The sequence below is a fragment of the Mauremys reevesii genome, linkage group 2 (assembly GCF_016161935.1).
Source record: "Mauremys reevesii isolate NIE-2019 linkage group 2, ASM1616193v1, whole genome shotgun sequence".
NCBI lineage: Eukaryota > Metazoa > Chordata > Testudines > Geoemydidae > Mauremys > Mauremys reevesii.
The window spans coordinates 107,155,390-107,161,382 of NC_052624.1; the positions used below are offsets into that span (position 1 = coordinate 107,155,390).

The 5,993-nt window shown below is 41.7% G+C and overlaps 1 long non-coding RNA gene across 1 annotated transcript; it reads right to left on the reverse strand.

Moving 5' to 3' along the window:
* Positions 1-2,194: 2,194 nt before the first annotated feature.
* Positions 2,195-4,822, reverse strand: LOC120399382. The gene is made up of 2 exons (XR_005595119.1): positions 4,718-4,822; positions 2,195-2,595 (listed from the first exon to the last, which is right to left on the reverse strand). It is a non-coding gene; the product is annotated as an uncharacterized LOC120399382 (long non-coding RNA).
* Positions 4,823-5,993: the final 1,171 nt, after the last annotated feature.

Here is a 5,993-nt window from a genome sequence, read left to right on the forward strand (position 1 = left end):
GTAACTCTGTTACTATGATTGTGGTTTAATGTTATGAGAGAAATACTAATAGGTATGGCTCCATCAGGGAGGAAAAGGAAGCCTCCTCTTGATTCACTTTTGGTTTTGAGTTCCCCAGTTCAAAGCTATTTTGAATTTTCCTAGCTGCACTTGGAAACAAACTGTCAATTAATGGTGCTTTGACTACCCCTAAATGTATTTCAGGTACCTTAGCAAGAGCTGTAGGCTATGATTCTACAATATATACTATTAGAACTGCCTAAAGGGCCAACATAGACATATTATTACTTAATTATCCACACTTTTCTCTCAGGGATCCAGCACTAGTTATATAAAAGACTTGATGGATCATTGCCCAGAACACAAATAGCAATTCCTATATTTCTGTCTCTCACTCTTTTTTTTTTAAATGCCCTATTATGGGGGGCGGGGAATCACAACTGAGAATACAGTAACTGATCTACACATTATTTTATTTGCTTTCTAATTTTGGACCCAATCATAGAAGGTGCAGAGCAGCACCTACAAGATACAGAGTTATGGATATAATGGCACACCTCTCAACTTGCCAGTGACCCAGTGTGTGAATAGGGTCACAAATATTAGGGTCACAAATATTATTCAAACAGGAATTTTAAAGTGTCATAGGAGTCATTCTTTTAGAGTAAATAACTTGTTCTAGAACCTCAGTTTTATGATTTTTTATTTTTGATGCAAATATCTGTGGCAGAGCTCTGACCTTGCCCCTGTGGGTCCTGCCCTTCTAGGTGGTTTATGCTAGCCTCAGTGGCTCACTGTGACCCTCCACATAGCCCTTCTCTCTCTAGGGCCAGGGTTACAGTCTACTTCATCATAGGCCAGCAAGGAGGTTGGTGAGAGAACTCCCACAGTCTCTGTTGTCCCTGGGGGCTTATTTCAGAACAGTTTAGCCTCCTGTCCTGACAGGGGCCTGACTTCCCCTCCCAGGAGCTGTTCCTGTAGTGGTGGGTTGGGGGGAACCCGGGCCCGCCCTCTACTCCAGGTTCCGGCCCAGGGACCCTAATGGCAGCAGGTGTTGGCAGCCAACCTTTCACTGCCAGAGTTGCTACATTTCCCTGGGCCACTTCCCCACAGCTCTCCTGCTTCTCCCTTCTTCACCCTTACCTTAGGGCTCCCTTACCGATGGTTTGAGGGTGTCTTCATTAACCAGCCCTTCAGCCACACTTCCCCTCCTCTGGCTCCCTGGCTCTCCTCTGCCTGCCTGGAGTGAGCCCTTCTTATAGTATCAGCGGGGCCTTAGAGTCAGGTGGTCACATTAGCTTAATGGCCTCACCGGACTCTTTGCAGGTTAATTAGAGCCAGGTGTTCTCATTAGCCTGGAGCAGCCCCTGCTCTGGTCAGTCAGGGAACAGAAAACTGTTAATCCAGTGGCCAGTATATCTGCCTTCTGCTATTCTGCTGTACCCAACTGGCCTGGGTCTATCACATATCTTTTAGCAACAACATTCAAGGACATCAAGTTGGGTGGGACAGAATGAGTCTGAGAAGCAAAACAAAGTGACATTCCTCAAAATGAGGGTCACGAGAGTCCTGGATGGAGGTTCATGGAACCTCACAAAATCTGATCTTTACTGACTTTCAAGCTCCACTAAGATTAATAAATTATCTTCAGTTTCAATTCCTGATGATACAATTTGATATCTTCAAAGAGAACACTTGGAATAATTTTCTGTTATAACCTCTCAGACACCTTCTCTATGTTATACACAATCTTCTTCCCAAACCATAATTCTCAGGTGGTTATTTAATTTTCCTATTGGCCAAATGCAACTGACTCACCTACCACTGTGTTTGGAGTGTCTAGTCACTCTCGTTGAAGGGTTTTGCTCAGCAGCAGGGCTGCTATGTAGCTGAAACTGTGTTTTTAACAGTATTTATAGCCGTAGTCAACATATTTTGTTTCATGTATTTTTGTTCTAGTACATTTATGGGGAAATGGTGCATTCACAGTATTCTTTAGGTTGCCACATGGGTAAATCAATTACAATTGAAAATACTGTTAAAGTATCCTTTTAATATGAATTATTATTTTTGTGGCTATCATTGTCAGTGTTCCTTTTTGTCAGTAGGTGCTGAAAAACTGCTAGTACTTGAGGCCATATATATTTTCATAACTATGGGCTGAAGTATAATTTACTCAGAACAGCCATGTTTAATTTGGAAGCAATTTATTTTCTGTAAGGGAATAGATCATTTATTGATAACAAAAACAAGTTTTTAAAAAAAGAAGCATTTGATAATAACTTACAAGAAGTTGGGAATTGAAATATAGGCCTGGAATCAGGAAGCAGCAGCAGTTTAGACAAAGCATTGCAACTAACAGTAAATACAGTTATCTCTAGCATTACAAACATAGGACCTGTTCCCCTAAAAGTGAATGAGAGCTTCTCTACTGACTTCAATCGGCTTTGAACAGGTCCTCAATGCTGCAGACACTTGAAGTCAGTGTTAAAGTTAAGAACATGCAGGAAACTTCGCAGGATTGGGACCTCAGGTTCTGTGATGAATATCCTCTTCCCTGTTTGAAGTCAACAGGAACTGATGATGCCGAGTGACCTGCGGAAGGCACAGAGCACATTACTTAGAGACTAGCATTCCTTTTACACCCAGAATTCTCCCTGATTTAAAAGGGCATTTTGGCTGCTCAGAGACTTCAAGATCAAACCTCTTTTTTTGCTTAAACTGTTGAGCTCCAGGAATAAAAGTGCATGAAGACAACAGGAGCAGATACAAGGGCACAGTAATGTTACTGAGCTTTATAGAAAGCTGCACAGATTGTGATGACTGGGATCTGAGCTTGTGAGGTGATTGGCCCCTCCATTGCCCACTGATGTCATAATTATGAACTGATCCTCATTTACACCATGAGTACTTTACACCAGTCTGTAAATTTCATTCACATCCACTTTAATGCCCCTGAGAATTCAGGCTTATATATTTAAGTGGCAGTTACATGGTCAGCCCTGGGCCTTTCTGAGGGAGTGGCATCCCCAAAGGAGACTGGCAGAACACAAAACAGGCCAAGCGGTTGAAAAACTATTGATTTTATGAACAGGCTACAAAATAAACGTTGTAATTTCAGTCAAAACAAATCAGATAAGTTGGGCAACATACTGGAAAATATATCTATTAATCCAAATACTTCCTTTCCTTAGTGGCAGACTACCATATGCTTAGCACCTGTGTTTGCACTGTAGGACAGTTATGATGCTCAATTAAATGACATGGAGTACCAAGTGCATGCAGTGAGTTCTCACTGTATGGTAGTCAGCAATACAAAGCAAATAAAACCCATTCCTTCCTCAAGAGGTAAATGAGGAGAAACACTTATAAGGAGATTCCACTATATACTGTATTTAGGCTATTATTAGGGTTGCAATTACAGACTTTTGATACAGCTCACTGATGATAAAGATTATCTGAATAATCTGCTGTAATTGAATAAGAAACATCTGTTTGCTAAATATACCCTTCTTAAACAGCTAGTCTAAGATTTTAAAGCACCTTCACCACCATAGTGTGTGACAGTGGTTCCCAAACTTATTCTGCCGCTTGTGCAGGGAAAGTCCCAGGCAGTCCGGGCCAGTTTGTTTACTTGCTGCGTCCACAGGTTCAGCCGATCGCAGCTCCCTGTGGCCTCGGTTTGCTGCTCCAGGCCAATGGGAGCTGCTGGAAGCAGCGCGGGCCGAGGCCACTGGGAGCCACGATCGGCCAGACCTGCAGATGCAGCAGGTAAACAAATCGGCCCGGCCCACCAGGGGTTTTCCCTGCACAAGTGGCAGAACAAGTTTGGGAACCACTGGTGTATGAGCATCTTCCAATAGTTCATCGGAACTACATAGGAATAGGCTACTATCCCTTTAAGGTGTTTGTAAGCCCGCTAGAAGTGCTTAGTATTACTGTTGCGAATGGGCCACATCCACCCTGATTGGACTGGCCTCATTAGCACTGACCCCCACTACTTGGTAAGGCAACTCCCATCTTTTTATGTGCTGTATATTTATACCTGCCTACTGTATTTTTCACTCCATGCATCTGATGAATATAGCCCACAAAAGCTTATGCCCAAATAAATTTGTTAGTCTCTAAGGTGTCACAAGGACTCCTCGTTTTTTTTACTCTTTTCTATATTTCAGAAGCTACCAGAAACCAGTCATGGAAGCAGTATGCATATAACAAGACCTTATACGTTTGTATATAATTTAGTAAATATCATTATTTTGAACCTAACTGTGCTCATGTGGGTTCATTTGTTTTGTTGTGTAAAGAGCAAAAAAGACAACAGAGACCTCAGCAGCTGTTGAAACAATGAGGCCATGTTTGTTGTGGAACAAACCCTCATTTTGGGGGGTTTCCAAACTGTCAGCTGGACCTGGGAACCCCATTCTGATGGCTTAGAACAGAAGTCCACATCTGGAAGATGCAACGAACAGCACTTGTATCATAGAGAGAGATACACATTGCATCCCCAACTTCATACTATCATAAGTAACTGCATTAGGGCCTATTGATGAAGTGAATGCAAAATGGCTTTGTGATAAGCAACCCTTTTCTGATTTACAGACAGATGTATACAGGGACTGGACAGACTGTGCACAATTCAATCTGTTACCAGGAGCAGCCACCCAGCTGGGGTGTATGAGCAGGCTGCTTGAACCATCCAGATGCTCATATTTACCATGTCAATATCCATAGTTTAATCAGAAAACTTGACTGATATCTTCAGGATATCTTGAAATGATTCAGGCAAAAAATATGGTGGTCTCCTCAGCAGTGAGAGCATGTAAAAGAAAAAAAATTAAAAAGTTAAATAAGAAGAAGGAAAAACAAAGAGTGCCGGCAGAAATAAATTCTTGCTAAATACAAGTTGCAGCCTCTCTCTCTCGCTCTCTCCAGTGGATCCCTTGACGACCCACACTAAATCAAACAACTGGTTCTGCAGATGGGTCGTTGGTGGCACACAGAGTTCATCTGTGCATGGTTAGCTTACAGCTATTGTATCTTGGCAAGCCATCAGCCAAACTGTTTGGGGGGGCGGGGAGGACAGCACATCAAGATTATTCCCAGCTGCTTTACATAGCAAGGAAAAAGACAAGGTAACATTCAAAAACCTACTCAATCTTTTTGCTTCCCTTGGCCTCTAAAGTGTAAGTTACACAGACAGATGTATAATCTGGGAAGGTTTCCAGATTAATCTTTTAAAATAATGAGGCGCTCACTGTGTTAAGAAGGCTCATTCTGCCTGAACCCATGCCACCAGCAGCACTGAGGATGCACTTTGAGTACATGCTGGGTACTAGGCAAGTCATTTGGACAACATGGAGATTTGTCAGTTCTCAACAGCTATCTTCTCACTTCCAAGCAGAAGACATTTACTGACAGATTTGGAACTTTCAGCAGGGGAATATTTATTCCCCTACTGTCACATCTGATGTTCCAATAAGTTGTAGTCATTCCTTGAACTAGGTCAGAATTTATCTGCCCTATGCACACAGGGTAATTTTTCCAGATTGTTTGGGTCATCCACAATATATTTGCATTAGCACAGTTATCACAAAGGAAATCATTGATTAGAATGTTCAAGCTGTGTGAACAATATACTGTGCGTTGTTTTCCCTTTCTCTGTCTAATAAATGAGAACATTGGAACAGCTTGAGTTAATCTTTCAACTTACCAATTTACTAACTTGTTCGTACTTCACCTCAGATCTTCATTTGCCAGACATTAACTCTGATCTGCCTTTCTCCATAGACATATGCTTGGGTTAAAGTAGCATGAATATCAAAACATCTTAAACAAACATGCACAGATTTCTCAGAATATTACAATGCAACTAATTTCTTCTAAGTCATGCAAGTACCAGTATCTAACAGCAGTTACTACGATGGAATCATTACAATAAGCAGATGTGAATACAGCTGATTTGTCATAATCCAAACATTCCATGGGAATGT